Source organism: Haematobia irritans, chromosome 4 (genome assembly GCF_050003625.1).
Source record: "Haematobia irritans isolate KBUSLIRL chromosome 4, ASM5000362v1, whole genome shotgun sequence".
NCBI lineage: Eukaryota > Metazoa > Arthropoda > Insecta > Diptera > Muscidae > Haematobia > Haematobia irritans.
Window position 1 is genome coordinate 169072653 of NC_134400.1, and position 24670 is coordinate 169097322.

At 34.9% G+C, this 24670-nt stretch overlaps 1 protein-coding gene across 1 annotated transcript in view; it reads left to right on the plus strand.

The window, feature by feature from the left end:
* Positions 1-24670, plus strand: part of RhoGEF64C (Rho guanine nucleotide exchange factor at 64C) — a 516589-nt gene that overhangs the window by 213286 nt on the left and 278633 nt on the right. The window contains exon 2 of the mRNA XM_075305189.1: positions 13002-13201. The gene's annotated coding sequence lies outside the window, so the exon portion shown is untranslated. The remainder of the gene's footprint in view (positions 1-13001; positions 13202-24670) is intronic.

The following is a 24670-nucleotide window of genomic DNA, read 5'->3' on the forward strand; positions in this document are numbered from 1 at the left end:
TCTGCTTTTTCTTTAATTGTGGTGTTATTGTTGGCAGTTTTTTTTTTTTTTTATTCTGCTAGAAACTGCAAAACCTCGAAAGGTAAGTGATATTTTTTTATCCTCCTAACATCTACAAACAGAGACATGGGTAAATATTGAATTCGTTTCTAGAATTTTAACATATGAACGACAGGTTGGCTAGGCCGAATCTAATGTACCCTTCACCTTGAATTGCGTACAACGTTCTATTAAGACTCAAGAAATCAAATTTGCAAGTCGTTGGTCGACTTTTTCAAGTTAAACAAGTATATACGGCCGTAAGTTCGGCCAGGCCGAATCGTATGTACCCTCCACCATGGATTGCGTAGAAACTTCATGGGTTGTGGTAATACTTACCTATGACCTTGCCATCTTAAAACTTCTTATCATCGTCTTCTAAATTGTAAGTCGGTTCATGCGGGGTATATATGGACCAATTTTTGTGTGATTGGATCGATATGAACCAAGTTTGGCTTTCCAAGAGGCTCCACAAGCAAAATCTGTGGGTCGGTTTATGTGGGGGCTATATATAACTATAGACCGATTGGAACAATGTTGGCATGGTTGTTAGAGGTCATATCCTTACCAAACGTATCAAATTTCAACCGAATCGAATGAAATTTACTCCTCCAAGAGGCTCCGGTAGTCAAATCTGGGGATAGGTTTATATGTGGACTATAAATAATTATGGACCGATATGGACTAATTTTTGCGCGGCTGTTAGTATCCATATAACAGGTTGGCTGATAAGTCCCCGGTCTAACAAAGAAAAACACATTTTTTGTCAATATTAGTTTTTATTATTCAACATAGTTCCCTTCAAGAGCTATACAACGATTAGTAGTACTCCTTCGGTTTTGCCTCAAAATAGGCTTCAGTTCCCAGCGAGCATCCTTTTGAGGTCTGAGAACAAGAAAAAGTCGCTGGTGGCCAGATCTGGAGAATACGGTGCGTGGGGAAGCAATTCGAAGCCCAATTCATGAATTTTTGCCATCGTTCTCAATGACTTGTGGCACGGTGCGTTGTCTTGGTGGAACAACACTTTTTTCTTCTTCATATGGGGCCGTTTTGCCGCGATTTCAACCTTCAAACGCTCCAATAACGCCATATAATTGTCACTCTTGATGGTTTTTCCCTTCTCAAGATAATCGATAAAAATTATTCAATGCGCATCCCGAAAAACAGAGGCCATTACTTTGCCAGCGGACTTTTGAGTCTTTCCACGCTTCGGAGACGGTTCACCGGTCGCTGTCCACTCAGTCGACTGTCGATTGGACTCAGGAGTGTAGTAATGGAGCCATGTTTCATCCATTGTCACATATCGACGGAAAAACTCGGGTGTATTACGAGTTAACAGCTGAAAACACCGCTCAGAATCATCAACACGTTGTTGTTTTTGGTCAAATGTGAGCTCGCGCGGCACCCATTTTGCACAGAGCTTTCGCATATCCAAATATTGATGAATGATATGACCAACACATTCCTTTGATATCTTTAAGGCCTCTGCTATCTCGATCAACTTCATTTTACGGTCATTCAAAATCATTTTGTGGATTTTTTGACGTTTTCGTCGGTAACCACCTCTTTCGGGCGTCCACTGGATTCGCCGTCCTCCGAAATCATTTCACCACGCTTGAATTTTGCATACCAATCAATTATTGTTGATTTCCCTGGGGCAGAGTCCGGAAAGTCATAATCAAGCTAAGTTTTTGCTTCCACCGTATTTTCAGAAAACAGTATTTTATCAAAACACGAAATTCCTTTTTTCGATTTTTTTCACAATAACAAAAGTTGCTTCACAAAAGACGCTCTATCTCACAAACTAATTGACTTGCAGACGTCAAATTTTGACACGAATCATTTGAAGGTTGGCACAATATAAAAATAATATGCATTTAATACTAGCGACGCCATCTATGTGTCAGACCGGGGACTTATCAGCCAACCTGTTACTAACACAACATACAAAATTTCAACTGAATTGGATGAAATTTTTTCCTCCCAGAAGCTCTGTAACGACCCGACATTAGCCATACCTTCTATGGACCTGGTGCTACCTTTCATTTTCCGGCCGTGCTCAGGGAGTTGGGGTGGTGATCTTGGCCTAGAAGGTATGTCAGGGCCTATTACAAAAACCAAAAATTTAGGTAGCTAAACCCTGAATGATAATGATTGCTTTACAACATAAAAAAATAAAATATAAGCAAAAGATGATTGGAAATATTCGAGGACTAGGGGTGGAAGATGTAATTTTCCCCTTATGTCTCTGCCCACCCTCCTATGTTATCACATTTAAATTTCATTGGATAACCCTTGATTGTGCTACCTCCGCTCTAAACCTTTCGTGGAAATAAATTTAACCTAATTCATTTTAAAAAGTAATTATATTTTAACAAAATTGAAAAGAACCATTAATATTAAAGTCAAAAAAATTTTAATATATAAAAACAATAAATATTATCTATTGAAATTTAATTTTATAAATATTAGTTTTTTTTAAGTATTGTTGATTATTAAAATATTAATTCCATTAAGTATTAACAAAAACAAATAATTAATTTTATGAAGAAAAATTAAGTTTTAAGAATTTACACAAACACGAAAGGAATGATATATTTTATTTTGGAAAAACAAAATGTTAAAATGAATATTATTAATTATGTGGAGTGGAAATTTTGATTTTCAGAAATTAAAATTAAAACTCACCTATTAGATCGTTGAAGATGACCGCAGGCCTGTTGTCGTATCTTGATCCATGAGGCTAAAATTGCCACTCTATCAAATATTAAAGCTAATACAATAGTTATGTGTCTTGTGTATCCTTAAAGTATGGCTCTACATATGAATCCTTGAATAGTTCCGAAAATTAGAAAAATAGCATGGCGTCTTCGTTTTGTCAAAAATTTGATATCGCAATATTCATAGCCTTTGACTGATAAATATAAATTTTTGTCGTCCTCGCAATTTTCTCGTCTAGTTAAAATCAGACATAACTCAAGCAAACCAATATTTCGTTGTATGTAAATTTTCCGTTTTCACCAACTCCAAGCACACACGCAAAGAAAAAAAAACGTTTGGAAAACGTGTACCGAAAACGTTTTTCTTTTGTTAGAGTTTTTTGAATTGCTTCGAAAATGTTAAACTTTTATCACCAAAAAAATTCGTTTGTTACAAAATTTTTATTTTTTCAATAAAAAAATTAATTTTGAAACAACAACACAGTCCATTTCGTTTATATCAAACACTGTTCTTTTCTGACTTTAGGTCTTTAAGAAGACACATTTTACAGTTCAACATTTAATATACTACAATGTAATGTTGAACATTTTTTCGGAATCTTCCGAACATATCTGGAATATATGTACAAAAAAAAACAAAAAAAAAACTTTGGTCGAAGCAGGGATCGATCGAACCTACGACCCTTGGCATGCAAGTCGGACGTAGCAACCACTGCTCCAGGGCGCCAAACTAAATGTTTGTTTCTGTTAAATAAACTTTGTTTCTTCGGTTCGTGGGCGCCGCAAGCTATGCTATATAAATATAACTTATATGGATATTTATCTATTGATGACCATAACAGGTACATAGCTCAGTGGTTAGTGTGTTGGCTCACAAAGTGCATGGTCCGCGGTTCGATTCTCCGTCCAGGCGAAAGGTAAAAAAATTTTAAAAATTTATAAAATCGTATAATTTCTTCTACATTGTTGGTATCACAGGAAAAGGTGTTAAGAACTAAAAAAAACCTCGTGGATGCGAGAAAGATGTGAGAGAAAATGCAATTAGAAAGAAAACAATGTTTTTTTTGAGTTTATGAAATTGAAAAGAATAAACGTTTATCACAAAAAGTATATACTTTTCTTCCAAATATACTTCCTTACAGCAAAAAGCAATTGAGAAACGAACTTTGTTTGTCTAAAATTTCGTTTGGGAGGAAAGAATTATTTTTTTGCGTGCACAAAGGTCGCTTCTGTACGACTTGCCAATTTGGCTCTATAACCAAAAAATGGTGTTTCAACAGCAGAGTAGGTAAAATTTCAGGATATATAATGATTTCCTCATTTGTATATTGTATTCAAAAATAAAAAAAATTATTGCCGTATAGATTCGTATTGAAATATTTATTTTTGTTTTAACAAAGTTCAACATAAATCTAATCGTTTAATTCGAAATTAAATTGTTTTTTTTTTTTTTACAATTCACAGAAAAATTATTTTAATCGTCTTTTTATTTTCAAATTATGTTTTTCTTCTTCCTCACAAGAAAAAATTTTATCCAATATTCAAATGTCTATCCTAAATTTTTTTCTTTCTCCTCTTTTCCAATTTTAAATTCTCAGTCATCGAAATATTTTTCATAGCCTCCCTTAATTCAAATTAGAATTTTTCTAGCAAGTTGATTCCTACACAAGTGCTAGCAGTCACTGCTCCGGTAATCAAATCTGTGGATCGGTTTATATGTGGACTATATATAATTATGGACCAATATAACAATTTTTGTATGATTGTTAGATACCACATACTAACACCACGTACCAAATTTCAACCGAATCGAATGAAATTTTCTCCTCCCAGAGGCTCCGGTGGTCAAATCTGGAGATCGGTTTATATGGGGGCTATATATATTTATGGACCGATAAGAAGAAATTTTTGCATGGTTTTTAAAGACCACATACTTACACCACGTACCAAAATTCAACCGGATCGGAAGAAATTTGTTCCACCAAGAGGCTTCGGACGTTAAATCAGGGAATCGGTTTATATGAGGGCTATATAATTGTGGACCTATATGGACCAATTTTATGGTGAATGTTAGAGACCATATACTAACATCAAGTACCAAATTTCTTAGAGCCTCCGTAAGCCAAATCAGGGGGTCTGTTTATATGGGGTCTATACGTAAAAGTGGTCCGATATGGTCCATTTGCAATATCATCCGACCTACATCAATAACAACTAATTGTGCCAAGTTTCAAGACGATAGCTTGTTTCATCCGGAAGTTAGCGTGATTTCCACAGACGGACAATTTTCGCTAGATCGACTCAGAATTTTACAACGCCCCAGAATATATATACCAATAATTCGATGTGTTACAAACAACAAAGTCAACATTTTTATTTTTTAGTACCATCCCCATCACTCCTCTCGGAAAATATATTTCTTCAGGCGAGTGGACTTTTTTATAAAAAAATTCAAAGTCGTCTTTAAATTTAATTAATTAATTTTAACGCAAAACTCAAAAAGTCGAATTTTAGTTGAATCTATCATTATTCTTAAAGGGGAGTAAAAAGTTGGGAGCGTTGATGTCAATAGTTGAATTTTCAATAATCACAAAAAGTAAAAAATCGACTTTTATAAATATCTTGTTTGTATTTTTGTTTTTTAATCCTCTTTTAAATTTAGTCATTTCGCATATGATAATCAATCAAATAGTTATGCAGAGAATAAATCATGAATTAACCACCACAAACCTCGAACGTAGATGATGATGATAAGAAATTAAATACAAATGCGATTACATTGCTGAAATCAAATGAGCTGCGTTGCCAAAAACAGTGTCAATGCCACAACAATCAGCAATTTAAATATCCAATAACAAAACTTTCACAAAATAATTAATAAACGCAAATTTTGTCGTGGGGGTATAATGCATAATATCTGACTAAAGCTGAATTTACGTCATTCACAAAATTGAAAAAAAAAAAAATAATAAAGAAAATTAAATAATAATAATAAACATTCGAACGAACGTAGGTACTCTCCACTAAACACCTCATGATTGGGATTTACATTGGGAATTGGATTCTCTAGAATCTATCTCAGACTATGGACTTATACACAGAGAAGTAATGGCTATGATTCACAAAGATAATATGGTAATCATGGGAAAATATTGAGAAGAAAAGTTTTACATCTAAAGAAGGGTATTAAGGTCGAGTTTATCCGCTAAAATCGTAAAATTTGCACGATTACTTTTCCTTAATAATCCATTTTAAGGAATACAAACTTTGTGAACATTTGCTTTGGGCTATTCCCCATCAAGTTGTAATAAAATTTGCCACAAATATGTATAATTTTATGCCTTTTTTATACCCTCCACCATAGGATGGGGGAAAATTAATTTTGTCATTCCGTTTGTAACACATCGAAATATTGCTCTAAGACCCCATAAAGTATATATATATATATTCTGGGTCGTGGTGAAATTCTGAGTCGATCTAAGCACGTCCGTCCGTCTGTTGAAATCACGCTAATTTCCGAACGAAACAAGTTATCGACTTGAAACTTGGCACAAGTAGTTGTTATTGATGTAGGTCGGATGGTATTGCAAATGGGCCATATCGAAGCACTTTTACGTATAGCCCCCATATAAACGGACCCTCAGATTTAGCTTGCAGAGCCTCTAAGCGAAGAATGCAAAAATTGGACCACATCTGTCCATAATTATATATAGCCCCCATATAAACCGATCGCCAGATTTGGCTTGCGGAGCCTCTAAGAGATTCAAATTTCATCCGATCCTGCTGAAATTTCGTACATGGTGTTGGTGTAATGTCTCTAACAACCATGCAAAAATTGGTTCACATCGGTTTATAATTATATATAGCCCCCATATGAACCGATCCCCAGATTTGGTTTGCGGAGTCTCAAATAGAAGCAAAATTCATCCGATCCGTCTGAAATAACCGTTCCCCAGATTTGGCTTGCGGAGTCTCAAAGAGAAGCAAATTTCATCCGATCAGGCTGAAATTTGGTAAATGGTTTTGGTATATGGTCTCTAACAACCATGCAAAAATTGGTTCACATCGGTTTATAATTATATATAGCCCCCATATAAACCGATCCCCAGATTTGGCTTGTGGAGACTCTAATAGAAGCAAATTTCATCCGATATGGTTGAAATTTGGAACGTGGTGTTGAAATGTGGTCTCTAACAACTATGCAAAAATTCCTCCACATCGGTCCATAATTATATATGGCACCAATATAAACCGATCCCCAGATTTGGCTTACGGAGCCTCAAAGAGAAGCAAATTTCATCCGATACTGGTGAAATTTGGTACATGGTGTTGGTATGTGGTCTCTAACAACCATGCAAAAATTCGTCCACATCGGTTTATAATTATATATAGCCCCCATATAAACCGATCCCCAGATTTGGCTTGCGGAGTCTCAAAGAGAAGCTAATTTCATCTGATCCGGCTGAAATTTGGTACATGGTTTTGGTATATGGTCTCTAACAACCATTCAAAACTTGGTTCACATCGGTTTATAATTATATATAGCCCCCATATAAACCGATCCCCCGATTTGGCTTGCGGAGCCTCTAATAGAAGCAAATTTCATCCGATCCGGTTGAAATTTGGAACAAGGTGTTAGTATATGGTCTCTAACAACCATGCAGGAATTGGTCCATATCGGTCCATAGTTATATATAGCCCCCATATAAACCGATTCCCAGATTTAGCTTGCGGAACCTCTTGGAGGAGCAAAATTCATCCGATCCGTTTCAAATGTGGAACGTGGTGTAAGTATATGTTCTCTAACATCCATGAAAAACTTGGTCCACATAGGTTCATAATTATATATAGCCCCAATATAAACTGATCCCCAGATTTGGCTTGCGGAGCCTCTAAGAGAAGCAAATTTCATCCGATCCGGTTGAAATTTTGAACATGGTATTAGTATATGGTCTCTAACATCCGATCCGGTTCAAATTCTTCTTAAGGCACGACTGTAAAAGCACTTCCAAAAATGTCCACCCAAAGATGTTCTTTATTTTAACCACACAGGAAGTTCATTTAATTAAATTTTTTATAACTTGATTTTTTCATATTTTTAATGGATAACTTTAATTATTTTTTTAAGGGTAAAAACAGAGTAAGAATTAATAAAATGGTACACAGAACAATTTTCCAGTTAAAGTCTTAATTGATTTTTAAACAAGTATATACAGCAGTAAGTCCGGCCGAATCTTAAATACCCACCACCATGAATCAAATATAACAGTTACCTTTAAAAACTCTTCGTCGTACATGATAATATATAGGAATGATTAAATAATGCTGAACTAAAATCTATAGATTTGAAAAATTTTACTTTCAGTTTCAAGCAACTTTCATGATCATTGCGCCTTCTATACCCTCAAGAATTGAAATCGGTCTATATGGAGGCCTTACCAAATGGAGCGATAAAAACTAAATCCGTTACAATTTCAGGCAAATCGGATAAAAACTACGGTTTACATAAGCCCAAGGAGTTAAATCGGGAAATCAGCCTATATGGGTGCTATGTCAAAAATATGCACCGATACACAAAATTCCGCACACCTAGTTGTCGTTCTGAAAAACCTACAGAATTTAGACCCTAAATCGAAGGGCGGGTTTATAAGAGGGATATATCAAAATCTATACCGATACACAATTTATTCGGAACACCTTTTTATGGTCCCCAAAAACCTCTAGATTTCACAATTCAAGAAAATTGAATAAAAACTACGGTTTCTAGAAGCTCAAGAAGTAGAATCGGGAGATCGGGGCTATAGCAAACTATAGACCGATACACACCATATTCGGCACACCGGTTTGTGGTCCTAATATACCTTAAGATTACTAATTTCAGAAAAATCGGATTGAAAATACGATTTCTAGAAGCTCAAGAAGTAAACTCAGGAGATCGGTCTATATGGGGGCCATGCCAAAACGTGGACCGATACACCCCATTTTCGACATCCCTATTTTTATACCCTGCGCCACACTGTGGAACAGGGTATGATAAGTTAGTGCATATGTTTGTAACACCCAGAAGGAGACGAGATAGACACATGGTGTCTTTGGCAATAATGCTCAGGGTGGGTCCCTGAGTCGATATAACCATGACCGTCTGTCCGTCCGTCCGTCTGTCGGTGAACACATTTTTGTGATCAAAGTCTAGGTCGCAATTTAAGTCCAATCGCTTTCAAATTTGGCACATGTTCCTAATTTGGGTCAGAATAGAACCCTATTGATTTTGGAAGAAATCGGTTCAGATTTAGATATAGCTCCCATATATATCTTTCGCCCGATATGCACTAATATGGACCCAGCAGCCAGAGTTTTATACCGATTTGCTTGAAATTTTGTACAAACATAACACTTAGTCGTATAGTCAAGTGTGCAAAATTTGGTTGAAATCGGTTCAGATATAGATATAGCTCCCATATATATCTTTCGCCCGATATGGACTTATATGGCCCCAGAAGCCAGATTTTTGGCCGAATTTGGTTGTAATTTTGCACTAGGAGTACAATTAGTAGTGTAGTCAAGTGTGCAAAATTTGATTGAAATTGGTTCAGATTTAGATATAGCTCCAATATATATCTTTCGCCCGATATGGACTAATATGGTCCTAAAAGCCAGAGTTTTGGCCCAATTTGGTTGAAATTTTGCACAGGGAGTAGATTTAGCATTGCGTGCCAAATTTGGTTGAAATCGATTCCGATTTAGATATAGCTCCAATATATATCTTTCGCCCGATATGCACTTATATGGACCCAGAAGCCAGAGTTTTATCCCGATTAGCTTGAAATTTTGCACAAGGAGTACAATTGGTAGTATAGTCATGTGTGCCAAATATGATTGAAATCGGTTCAGATTTAGTATAGCTCCCATATATATGTTTTTCTGATTTCGACAAAAATGGTCAAAATACCAACATTTTCCTTGTTAAATCGCCACTGCTTTGTCGGAAAGTTGTAAAAATGACTCTGATTTTCCTAAACTTCCAATACATATATATCGAGCGATAAACCATAAATAAACTTTTTTTACTAACATTGTGTTCCACCCTAGTGCATTAGCCGAGTTAAATTTTGAGTCTATAGATTTTGTAGAAACCTATCAAATTCTGTCCAGATCGAATGATATTTAAATGTATGTATTTGGGACAATCCTTTATATATAGCCCCCAACACATTTGACAGATGTGATATGGTATCGAAAATTTAGATATACAAAGTGGTACAGGGTATAATATAGTCGGCCCCGCCCGACTTTAGACATTCCTTACTTGTTTGTTCTAGAATACCTCTAGATTTCTATTTGAGGCAAATCGATTAGAAAATAAGGTTTCTAGAAGCCCAAGAACCCAAATCGGGGGGTCGGTTTATATGGGGGCTATACCAAAACATGGACCGATACACCTCATCTTCAACACACCTATTTCTAATCCTAATATAACTATAGAATTCCAATTTCAGGAAAATCGGATTGAAAATACGATTTATAGAAGCCCAAGAAGTAAAATTGGGAGATCGGTCTATATGGGGGCTATACCAAAACATGGACCGATAGACACCACTTTCGGCAAACTTATTTACGGTCCTAAAATACCTCGAGGTTTCCAATTTCAGGCAAATCGGAAGGCAAATACTGTTTCTAAAAGCCCAAGACCCCAAATCGGGGCGTCGGTTTATATGGAAGCTATATCAAAACATGGGCCGATATAGCCCATCTTCGAACTTGACCTGCCTGCAGACAAAAGACGAGTTTATGCAAAATTTCAGCATGATATCTTCATTATTGAATACTGTAGCGTGACTACAACAGACAGACAGCCAGACAGACGGACGGACAGACAGCCAGACAGACGGACAGGCGGACATGGTTATATTGTCTTAGAATTTCTCCCTGATCAAGAATATATATACTTTATATAGTCGGAAATTGATATTTCGATGTGTTACAAACGGAATGTTAAACTTATTATACACCCATCACCATTCTATGGTGGTGGGTGTAAAAATATTCATTTACAAATTTAATTGATTCAACAAATTTTTTAATTGGATCAATTAATTTTTTAACTGATATTATGATTTCAGTGATTGAAGACATTTCAATTAAAAAGTTAAGTGGATCAATTAATTACGTGGTTGAAGAGAAAATACATTTTTTTTGTGTACAACTTGATCAAATTTTGTCGAAAATAATGCTAAATCCATTTAAGAAAAATTTTAAATTTTTGAAAAAATTTGAAGTCAAACGTTAGGGTGCATTAAAAATCATAAAAAATATAAAAATTATTTATTTGGCAAAATATCACAAACTTTTTTAATCCACATTCAAAACACTAAATTCGTAGTACATTTTAAGAACTGATGTAATCATCTGTCCTATGATAAGTCCATGTTAAATTCATCGCTTCTGCGCCAATGTTGCACCACCTCCGGATCCAACAAGAAAATGTTCACGACTTTTTGGTGACTACTTTTTGGCGCTTATATAGATTGTTCATAAACTAGAATAAAATATTTGGGAGAAATATGTTAATATGCTAGAATATATCATGCTTGGGACATAGGCTATTGATAAATATAATATGTCTGTGTACAAACAAACATCTAATAATTTTGTGCAAACATTTATATATTTAGATATGTCAGTAATAGAGGGAGAGAAAAAGTATAGAGACAAAACAAATAATGTCGACGGAGAGAGTTAACGAAGGACATTAACATAACACATTTGGAGAATCAATTGAGAGCAAATACCCAGCAAAAAACAAGTAAGGAAAGTCTAAAGTCGGGCGGGGCCGACTATATTATACCCTGCACCACTTTGTAGATCTAAATTTTCGATACCATATCACATCCGTCAAATGTGTTGGGTGCTATATATAAAGGTTTGTCCCAAATACATACATTTAAATATCACTCGATTTGGACAGAATTCGATAGACGTTTACAAAATCTATAGACTCAAAATTAAAGTTGGCTAATGCACTAGGAAACATTTAAATCAGAAGATATTTTAAGGAAACTTCACAAAAGTTTATTTATGATTTATCACTCGATAAATATATTAGAAGTTTAGGAAAATTAAAGTAATTTCGAAATCAGAAAAACATATATATGGAAGCTATATCTAAGTCTGAACCGATTTCAATCAAATTTGGCACACATGACTATGTTACTAATTGTATTCCTAGTGCAAAATTTCAACCAAATTGGGCCAAAACTCTGGCTTCTGGGGCCATATAAGTCCATATCGGGCGAAAAATATATATGGAAGCTATATCTAAATCTGAACCGATTTCAATCAAATTTGGCACACATGACTATACTACCAATTGTACTCCTTGTGCAAAATTTCAAGCAAATCGGTGTAAAACTCTGGCTGCTGGGTCCATATTAGTGCATATCGGGCGAAAGATATATATGGGAGCTATATCTAAATCTGAACCGATTTCTTCCAAAATCAATAGGTTTCTATTCTGACCCAAATTAGGAACTTGTGTCAAATTTAAAGGCGATTGGACTTAAATTGCGACCTAGACTTTGATCACAAAAATGTGTTCACAGACAGACGGACGGACGGACAGACGGACAGACGGACATGGTTATATCGACTCAGGGACCCACCCAGAGCATTATTGCCAAAGACACCATGTGTCTATCTCGTCTCCTTCTGGGTGTTACAAACATATGCACTAACTTATAATACCCTGTTCCACAGTGTGGCGCAGGGTATAAAAAAGCGTCGCAAAAAAAGTAGTGGAAATGTTCTTTTTAGATCTGGAAATTCAATAAATTATGACTATTTAAACATTCAATTTGGGGGCAAATAATACCAACACTGGGAATAAAAGCACACGTATAATTCATGGGGTTTGATACAAATTTTCCCTTCTCCTTAATCAATAGATTGGGGATTCAATGCACTTTTCCTGAAGTTTTACTCTACGGGAATCAAACGCTCTTCGACTTCAAGTTTTTCTTCAATCAACGTGTTTGTTGATTCCACATGCGTTAAAAATAATCTGCGACCTCAAAAATTTATTCGAAATATGTAATAAAACTGTGTTCAATATAGACCACATGAAAGCGTCATTGAACTTTCGTCAACTGTCAACTAATAAATTTGGCAATAATACCAAACCTCATTCAAAATTGTCTGGCGGTTTTAATTATAATGCCTTTTTTGTGTGTTTATACTTTTTTTCAGAGTAAAGCTGTCACAGACAGTACGACAACGATTCTCGATTCGTATCACCTTTCTTCTGCATCATAATCATCATTATTGAATAACAACCAAAGAAGTCTATTTAAGGCCATTATCCCCGCCACAGCCAGACGTTTAAAAAATAAATTGGCTAACGAAAACAAAAAAACAAAAACGGCTTCCAACAAATCCATAAAAATAAGGTGAGTGCTCTTTAGAAATATTTAAGACTTTCAATTTATGTCAACTCCCTTCCAATCCCCTATCAACGCCTGAGGTGACTCTATTCACTCGTATGAAATTCACCTCAATATAAGTGTGGAAGTTACTTTTTGAACTTTGTTTGTCGTTCAAATCACCTAAGAATTGAATTTTGTTGGCAGTCGTTGGTCGTAGATGTCAACACGACGCCGATCTCGAAACATGGATGGGAAACTGTAGAAAAAAAGTGAAGGTAAGTGGGTGTAGCGCCGTCATCAATGCCTTCTTCTCATCGTTGAAGTGTTGTTGTTGTTGTTGTTTATGAACAACAACACCAACAACAAAGATTTAATGAAATTTAAATTCATTAAAATTTCCATGGTACAACAACAACAACCAGATTTATAGCAGCTTCAGCTGAAAACTACCTTAAAACCAGCAATGAATGTTCAGCAAAGCTAGAGTAAGTGAAGGCACATCGGACGGACAAATAGGAGGCTACAGCCTCATGGCGATAGCTAACCCAAAAGAGAGGAAATAACAACCACAAAGTGAGAAACAAAAGTGATATGCTCTGAATTTACAGTTTATGGACAGACATTTTTTGAAAGTCATTATTTTGAACGAAGATAAAGTATCCTCGTGATTAGAGATGTGCACGTGAGTAACAGTTTCCTCACGCTCACGCACACTCACGACGGAAAAATCTTACTCACGCACATTCACGCACGATATTGTTTGGTAGGTCTCACGCACGCACGAAAATGTCGTGACTCACGAACAATTTTTTGAGTAATTATACCCTGCGCCACACTGTGGAACAGGGTATTATAAGTTAGTGCATATGTTTGTAACACCCAGAAGGAGACGAGATAGACACATGGCGTCATTGGCAATAATGCTCAGGGTGGGTCACTGAGTCGATATAACCATGTCCGTCTGTCCGTCCGTCCGTCCGTCTGTCTGTGAACACATTTTTGTGATCAAAGTCTAGGTCGCAATTTAAGTCCAATCGCCTTCAAATTTGGCACATGTTCCTAATTTGGGTCAGAATAGAACCCTATTGATTTTGGAAGAAATCGGTTCAGATTTAGATATAGCTCCCATATATATCTTTCGCCCGATATACACTAATATAGACCCAGTAGCCAGAGTTTTATACCGATTTGCTTGAAATTTTGTACAAACATAACACTTAGCCGTATAGTCAAGTGTGCAAAATTTGATTAAAATCGGTTCAGATTTAGATATTGCTCCCATATATATCTTTCGCCCGATATGGACTTATATGGCCACAGAAGCCAGAGTTTTGGCCCGATTAGCTTGAAATTTTGCACCACGAGTACAATTAGTAATATAGTCATGTGTGCCAAATTTGATTGAAATCGGTTCAGATTTAGATATAGCTTCCATATATATTTTTCGCTCGATATGGACTTATATGGCCCCAGAAGCCAGATTTTTGGCCGAATTTGGTTGAAATTTTACACAGGGAGTAGATTTGGCATTGTAGCTATGCGTGCCAAATTTGGTTTAAATCGATTCAGATTTAGATATAGCTCCCATATATAGTTTTCGCCCGATATGGACTAATATGGTCCTAATAGCCAGACTTTTGGCCCAATTTGGTTGAAATTTTGCACAGGAAGTAGATTTAGCATTGTAGCTATGCGTGCCAAATTTGATTGAAATTGGTTCAGATTTATATATAGCTCCCATATATAGCTTTCGCCCGATTTACACTCATATGACCACAGAGGCCAATTTTTAACTCCGATTTAGTTGAAATTTTGCACAGGGAGTAGAATTAGCATTGTAGCTATGCGTGCCAAATTTGGTTAAAATCGGTTCAGAATTAGATATAGCGCCCATATATAGCTTTCGCCCGATTTACACTCATATGACCACAGAGGCCAATTTTTAGCTCCGATTTAGTTGAAATTTTGCACAGGGAGTAGAATTAGCATTGTAGCTATGCGTGCCAAATTTGGTTGAAATCGGTTCAGATTTAGATATAGCTCCCATATATACGTTTTTCTGATTTCGACAAAAATGGTCAAAATACCAACATTTTCGTTGTAAAATCGCCACTGCTTAGTCGAAAAGTTGTACAAATGACTCTAATTTTCCTAAACTTCTAATACATATATATCGAGCTATAAATCATAAATAAACTTTTGCGAAGTTTCCTTAAAATTGCTTCAGATTTAAATGTTTCCTATATTTGTTCCACCATAGTGCATTAGCCAACTTAAATTTTGAGTCTATAGATTTTGTAAAAGTCTATCAAATTCTGTCCAAATCGAGTGATATTTAAATGTACACTGTTAGAAAAATATGTTTTTCATATGTTCCGATATAAACAAAATGTGTTTCGGGCACAATTTTTAAACACAATATATTTAAGTGCAAACATGTAATGTTCCTAAACTAACACAAAATGTTTGGGACACATATGTTAATATGTTAGAATATATTATGTTTGGGGCATGAATGTTTCATAAAAATAATATGTGTGAATGTATACATATATAAATTTACAAATTTCGAGTAAACATATATATGTTGTAATACTTTATTCAGAGAGCGACAGAGAGAGAGAGAGAGTTGTATAGAGAAAGAAATAGAGATGGAAACCAGGAGGGTTGAATAAAAAGATATCAACATAACACAGCGAGAATGAAATGAGAGCAATTTCTGTGAAACCGCTTGTATGTAGTTTCGGAAAACTGTTTCATGATAAGGCCAAAAATGTAATATGCTTAAGTCTAAATATTATTTAATTTGAATATTAGAATGAGTATTCGGAATAAAGAGAATAGACATTCGGAACCAAGAGAATAGACATTTGAAAAAAAAAACAGCATATTTGTATTACAGAAAAAGATGCAAAGAACTCAAAAATTTCGTGGATGTGAAAATTATCTGAGGAAATGTGCACAATATTCTTTGAGGAATTCTTCCAAGCATATACTATTTTTGGATTCAAAATGCTTCCAAACATATAATATGCTCACATAAAACAAACATATTAATGTTTCGGCAGTATCCAATAATATATGTGCTTCCTGCAAAATATGTTTGGAACATATGTTAGAGAAGCGATTTTTTTTGAGGGTGTATGTATTTTGGACAAACCTTTATATATAGCCCCCAACACATTTGACGGATGTGATATGGTATCGAAAATTTAGATCTACAAAGTGGTACAGGGTATAATATAGTCGGCCTCGCCCGACTTTAGACTTTCCTTACTTGTTTGCCTTAGTGACGTGTCTGAAAAGCATTATTAAAATCAAGAGCGTTATTACACTCTCCACATCCAAGGTGTCACTAAAATTGGAAATGAATTTAACTCTTAAGGGTTTTGTTGGTGAGCGGGATTTTTTTTTTCGTGAGTGTAAATCTTTACTCACGCACACTGACGAAGATAATATTTTCGTGACTCACGCTCACACATAACATTTGGGTTTGTTAATCACGCTCACGTACACTCACGACTCACGCATAAGTCACGAAAATTCACGACAATTTCGAGTCACGTGCACATCTCTACTCGAGATGTAAATTTTTGTTCAATTCTAAAGGGGCTCAATCAACTTAGGTGTGACAATAGTTTGAAATGTTGACATTATCTATATGGTTAATCTTATCTAAATAGCAAGAATATACTCGTATTGGAGCTGTTACATCACGGATTATTATTGGAGCTGTTACGATGCAACACTGCCAGTATCACGGTAATGAGCAATGGTACGAGAAACAAAAGATGTTTTTCACATTTAAACAATGGATGACTCTAACGGTAGTCATTTTTAATTTTGTAGTCAGATGTAAAGCAATTACACAATTATGTTACGCTTAAATATCATCACGAATGACTTTATTACAAATGAAATTTTCGCATCTGTAAAAAAGTCTAAAAAAAAGAATTTATTTTCATTGCAATCCCTTATATGTATTGAATGCTGTTTTCGATTACACTGGTTGAAAAAGTTTCGTTACATTAACGAAATGTATCATTAAAAGTGAGCCAATGAAACAAATTCGTTAGCAGAACGAAAATCTTCGTTATTATAACGAATTTTCTGTTAATCAACGTAACGTTTCGTACTATTGATGAATATTTTCATTGTATTAATGAAAATGTTTCGTTATATCAATGAAAAATTCTCGTTGGCTCAATTTTAATGAAATTTTCTTTGTTTGTAAGAAGTACATAAACAAAAACCCTCATTATTTGGCATTAGAATCACCAGCCAAGGGTTTTGAAAAAGTTTTCATAAAGGATATCAAAAGAACTTAAAGGAATCTTACTCCACAAAATATTTTTTCAGAATCTTCTGCCTGAAAATATCCGTTTTCCAAAGGTTTTCAATTTAAACCTGCACATTTATTTCTCATAAAAGTTACAATTTAAATTTATTTAATTCATAAGAGTAAATGTTTAAATTCATCCTGTAAAATTAACTTTTAGTCCTTTTTCCATCATCCAATTACAATTTCATTCAATTTTAAATTGCTTTACGATTTTTTTATATATTTTATTGAGAGTTATTATTATATAACTGGTATCACTAGCAAGCTCACGCATTTAATAAGTCCGTGTTTGTGTAAAAAAAAAATAATGGAATAATTTGCTGTTAATTTTATTATACTTTGAAAGGAATAATGTCCTTCATACACTCAAAAGATATACATACTCACATGTACACATCCGCATTCTTGTTGGTTTACCATGACAATAAACAATGAAGTAAATGTAACAATATATTTATTTAAAATTTATTTTCATATATTGTAAATAATTATCATTAAAATGCACTGGGAGTTTATTTATTATTATTTTTTTTTCAAGCAATTCAGATTCGACGGTAATATAATGTTCATTGAGAACCCATCTAAAAACGTTCTTTTTGGATGCGGAAGTGGTGGAAAATTGGCACAGAAGCGATAAATTTAACATGGGCTGTTAACCAATTCAACAGCCGTTGCACTGAATTTGCATCACTTCTTAAGATGTGATCCGAATTCAGTGTTTGGGATACGAATTAAAAATTTTTGGAATATTTTTATAAACAAATAATTTTTAAAATCTTTGTATGATTTTTAATGCATTCCAAGGCTTGTCTTATTTACACGTTTGACTTCAAGTATTAAAAAAAATTGCAATTTTTCTAGAATGAATTTAGCATTTTTTGCGACAAAACTTAAATAATTTGTACCATTCTATTAATCCTCATTCTGTTTTTAGCCTATTTGAAACAAAAAAAAAATTAAAATTACCCTTTAAAACTATGAGAAAATCGAGGTATAAACAACTAATTAAAATAATTTCCTATGCAGTTAAAATAAAGAGCATATTTGGGAGGACATTTTTGGAAGTGCTATTAAAGTTGTGCCTTTGGAAGTACTTCCATTTTTTTTGCTGGGTAGAAATTTAATCAAATCGAGGGATCGGTTGATATGGGGGCTATGTCGATCCAAAGACCGGTATAGCCCATCTTCCAACTTGATCTGCTTGGAGACAACAAACAAGTACATATGGCCGTAAGTTCGGCCAGGCCGAATTTTATGTACCCTCCACTATGGATAGCGTAGAAAATTCTACGAAAGACTGTCATCCACAATCGAATTACTTGGGTTGTGGTATCTTAAATCGTTTTCTAAATTGTGAGTTAGTCCATACGTGGTATATATTAGACAAACAAGTAAGTAAAGTAGAAAGTCGGGCGGGGCCGACTATATCATACCCTAAACCACCATTACAGAATTAGTAATCATAAGCATTTGTTGGGTAACATATAGGTCTGGGAGATAAACCGCAGTTAAATATTTAAGAAAATTAAGGGGTACATGTCTATGGGTGCTTTGTGTCAATCTGACTATAGCTCATAGTCAATGTTGCCAGGGAAAATGTTCGGTTTACCCTACAAGGACAAAAAAAGTTCCCTACTTTCCTATACATTCCCAAACAATTTCCCTACTATATTTTTCGTTAAATTTAAAAAATTTTACAAAACAAAAATGGTTCTAAGTACTTTATTATCTTAAAACATGAATATGCAACGTATTTAACTTAGAATATAAATTTGTATTACCACCACGGTTGCCACAGTTGGTAGAATTCTACCCAAATTAGTAACCTTTTTTGTTAAATCTCTATAAAAATAACATTTTGGAAAAAGTTTCTATAAACAAATTTTTGTGAGAAATGTTTCTATAGAAATAAAATTTTGACAATAAATTCTATAGAAATAAAGTTTTGAGAAAAAATTCCACAGAAATAAAATTTTGAGAAAATTTTTTATAGAAATAATATTTTGAAAAAAATTTCTGTAGAAATACAATTTTGACAAAATGTTCTATAGAAATAAAATTCTAATTTTCTCCTCTAGAGCCACCAAAATGTAAAAATTATTACAAATTATGTTGAGTGAAAATGTCCTACATTGTGGCCCTACGTCCCTACAAGACGCTAAATATTACAAAAAAAACCTACATATAGGGAATTTCCCCTGCATCTAGCAACACTGGCTGTGTTGATATTGCACCTACGGTGTTAGTATGCCACTAATATTGAGCCCATTATTAAAAAAGAGAAAATCGTTAAATTAGTGTGGGTAATAAATTTGTAAAATCGAGAAATATTCTTATGTAAAAGCTACAAGTACTTATAAATACGATCGGCTAGTACATCAAAATTTGAAATTTAAGTAACATTGGTTAATAAATAAGAGTATTATGGCCAAATTTGGGAAAATAGAGCGATGCATATATATGGAAGCTATATCTAAATCTGAACCAAATTGCATAATATTTTGCGGGTTTGATTAATACCACAAAAGGTTACCTTGTGCAAGATTTGAGTAAGATCAGTTAAGAAATGAGGCCTGTATGGTCAAACTTAAGGTTATTAGGGGCGAATTTTTAAAAATCGGGTGATACATATATGGGAGCTATATCTACATCTGAACCGATTTCGATGAAATTTTGCACATATAGTTAGTACTATAGAGGACTGAATCTAGCAAACTTTTAGTAAGATCGGTTAATAAATAAGGGTTCTATGGCCAAATTTGGGAAAATCGGGCTATACATATATATGGGAGCTATATCTAAATCTGAACCGATTCCGATGATTTTTTGCACATATAGTAAGTGCTATAGAAGACTACATTTAGCCAAATTTGGGTCAGATCGGTTGATAAATAAGGGTTTTGTGGCCAAATTTGGGAAAATCGGGCGATACATATATATGGGAGCTATATCTAAATCTGAACCGATTTGGATGAAATTTGGCAGACTTGAAGGGCGATGGAAAAGATTACCTTTTGCCAAATTTGGTGACGATGCGTTTGCAAAAACGCGCAAAGTGACCCCATTTGTCGAAATCGGGCGATACATATATATGGGAGCTATATCTAAATTTGATCCGATTTCTTCCAAATTCAATAGCGTTCGTCCTTGTGCCCAAAAAACTCCCTGTACCAAATTTCATCAAAATCGGTTAATAATTGAAGACCGGAATCTTGTGAACAACAAATACATGGACAGACGGACGGACGGACGGACACCAAGCGCTAGATCGACTCAGGAGGTGATTCTGAGTCGATCGGTATATATTTTATGGGGTCTAAAATCAATATTTCTGGTAGGCACATTTTTTGGCCGATCAAACTTATTATACCCTGACCACTATGTGGTTTAGGGTATAAAAAGGTATGTGTAGGTAAGTCTACAAATAATTACGAATCGATATGGACTTTTGCACGGTACGTAGGGAGCCAGAATTGAAATATGGGGGTCGCTTATATGGGGGCTATATACAATTATGAACTTGATATGGACCAATTTTTTTGTGATTGGGGACCGATTTATCTGAGGACTATATAACTACCCACACCCTCAAAAAAAATCGCTTCTTTAATATATGTTCCAAACATATTTTGCAGGAAGCACATATATTATTGGATACTGCCGAAACATTAATATGTTTGTTTTATGTGAACATATTATATGTTTGGAAACATTGAGCCCAAAAATATTATATGCTTGGAAGAATTTTTCCCAAAGACGATTGTGCTCATTGCCTAACATACTCGTAATTTTCAATTCCACGAAATATTTTAGTTCTTGGCACCTTTTTCTGTAATACAAATAATGTTGAAGAAATTATTCACTTTTACACATTTTTTTAAATTTTACCTTTCGCCTGCACGGAGAATCGAACAGAGGACCATACAGTTTGTAAGCCAACACACTATCCACTGGACTACGTAGCTGTTATAGTCACCAGTAGATAATTATCGATATAAGTTACATTTATATAGCATAGTTTGCAGCGCCCACGAGCCCATGCAAACATAACATTATTTGACAGAAACATACACTTGTTTGCCACGTGGAGCAGTGGTTAGCATGCCTGCCTTGCATGCAACGATTCGTGGGTTCAATCCCTGCTCCGACCGAACACTTTTTTTTTTAATTTACACATTTATATTTATACTATATTAAATTTTTATAATGAAACTTCGAAATGTGGGTTATTAATCATTTTACTGTACCAACTCTAAAAAGAGTATGGTGCCCTTTCGTTATTTTTATGAAGACCCCTGAACCAAGAAAAAAGTTGTGCCCATAATGCCAAAATGATAAACAAAACACATGTCCACACATACATAAAATGCTGCTCGCAAGGCGAAAACATATGTAGTTTGTTTTTCAAATGTCTATTCTCTTGGTTCCGAATGTCTATTCTCTTTATTCAAATTAAATAATATTTAGACTTAAGCATATCAAATTTTTGGGCTTATTATAAAACAGTTTTCCGAAACAACATACAAGCGGTTTCACAGAAATTGTTCTCTTTTGATTCTTTCGCTGTGTTATGTTGATATCTTTCCTCAACTCTCCCGGTTTCCATCTCTATTTCTTTCTCTATACTCTCTCTGTCGCTTTGAATAAAATATCACAACATATGTATGTTTAGTCGAAATTGGTAAATATATATAAGTTTGCATTCACACATATGATTTTTATGAAACATTCATGCCCCAAACATAATATATTCTAACATATTAACATAGATGTCCCAAACATTTAGTGTTAGTTTAGGAACATTACATGTTTGCACTTAAATATATTGTGTTTTAAAATTGTGCCCGAAACACATTTTGTTTATATCGGAACATATGAAAAACATATTTTTCTAACAGTGCAGCAAAAAAGCATCGCCAAAAAAGTAATGAAAATGTTCTTTTTGGACCCGGAAGTGGTGCATAATTGAAGCAGAAGCGATGAATTTAACATGGGCTTGTCATAGGACGGAAGTCCTCCATTTTAATAGCCGTTGCACTGAATTTGCATCACTTCTTTAGGTGTAATCCGAATTCGGTGTTTTGGATTTAAATTAAAAAATTCTGTTATATTTTGTCAAATAAATAATTTTTATAATTTTTAATGGATTCTAACGCTTGTTGGAAACGTTTGACCTCAAATATTTTCAAAAATTCACAATTTTTCAGATTGAATTTAGCATATTTTTTCGACAAAATTTAAATGATTTGTACCATTTTATGAATTCTTACTCTGTTTTTAACCTATTTGAAACACAAAAAGTTAAAATTACCCATTAAAAGTATGAACAAATCAAGTTATAAAGAATTGAATTAAAAGAACTTCCTGGGTGCTAAAATAAAGAACATCAATGGGAGTGCATCTTCTGGAAGTGCTTTTAAAGTATTGCCTTTGGAAGAACTTCCAATTTTTTTTGCTGGGTATAGACCGATATGGACCTAGTTAGGCATGGTTGTTAACGGCCATATACTAGCACAATATACCAAATTTCAACTGACTCGGATGAAATTTGCTCCTCCAAGAGGCTCCAAAACCAAATCTCGGGATCGGGACTGATATGGACCACTTTTGGCATGGTTGTTAAATATCATATACTACCACCACGTACCAAATTTCAACCAGATCGGATGAATTTTGCTTCTCCAAAAGGCATCGGAGGTCAAATCTGGGGATCGGTTTATATGGGAGTTATATATAATTATGGACTGATACGAACCAATTCCTGTATGGTTGTTGGATACCATATACTAACATCACGTACCAAATTTCAACCGAACCGGACGAATTTTGCTCTTCCAAGGGGCTCCGGAGGTCAAATCTGGGGATCAGTTTACATGGGGGCTATATATAATTATGGACCGATTTCGACCAATTTTTGCATGGGTGTTTGAACCATATATATTAACACCACGTACCAAATATCAACTGAATCAGATGAATTTTGGTCTTCGAAGAAGCTCCGGAGGTCAAATCTTGTGATCGGTTTATATGGGGACTATATATGATTATGCACCGATGTAGACCAATTTTTGTATGGTTTTTGAAGACCATATACTAACACCATGTACCAAATTTCAGCCGGATCGGATGCAATTTGCTTCTCTTAGAGGGTCTGCTATCCAAATTTGGGGGTCCGTTTATATGGGCGCTATACGTAAAAGTGGACCGATATGGCCCATTTGCAATACCATCCGACCTACATCAATAACAACTACTTGTGCCAAGTTTCAAGTCGATAGCTTATTTCGTTCGGAAGTTAGCGTGATTTCAAAAGACGGACGGACGGACGGACATGCTCAGATCGACTCAGAATTTCACCACGACCCAGAATATATATTTACTTTATGGGGTCTTAGAGCAATATTTCGATGTGTTACAAAAGGAATGACAAAGTTAATATACCCCCATCCTATGGTGGAGGGTATAACAAGTTTGTGCAAAAATTGAGCAAGATGGCTTAATTACTGAAGGCTGTAGCTTGATTTCAAATATACACCCATAGAAAAAATCATGCACGGCGTGCTCATTTCAAAACGATTCGTTCATGAAAGTGAATCAACACACATGTGGTGTCAAACTGAGGACAGGCGGTGTCAATCTGACAACGATAAAATGACACCATGCGTTGTCAAAACTGTTGTTTTGACAGCGTTCATGATCTGAAAACGTTATGGTTACGACTTTATAAACAAAATTAAAAAAAGATTTCCGCTAGCGTGACTCGAACCTGTGTTTTCTGCACCATACGCGTTAACAGTCGCCTTAGCACATTGCACCACCGAGGAGTTGCCATAATAACGTCTAACGATTATTTTAAGACTTATCATGGCCAAAGAAAAACGAATGCCGTTCATGAAATCGTGAACGCCCGTGGACGAAATTGTGAACATTCCGTTTTGATTTTTTGTGAACGTTTCCGTGTCATTTTGTCACCGTCCGTTCACGACTATGCAACGTAATTTTTTCTATTAGTGTATATACTTATATAGTGGGAAACCGATATTTCGATGTGTTACAAACAAAATGGCGAACTTATTATACCCCCATCACCATCCTATGGTGGTGGGTATAAAAATATGGGAAAATATTTAAATCTTCTTCACCATTTTGCT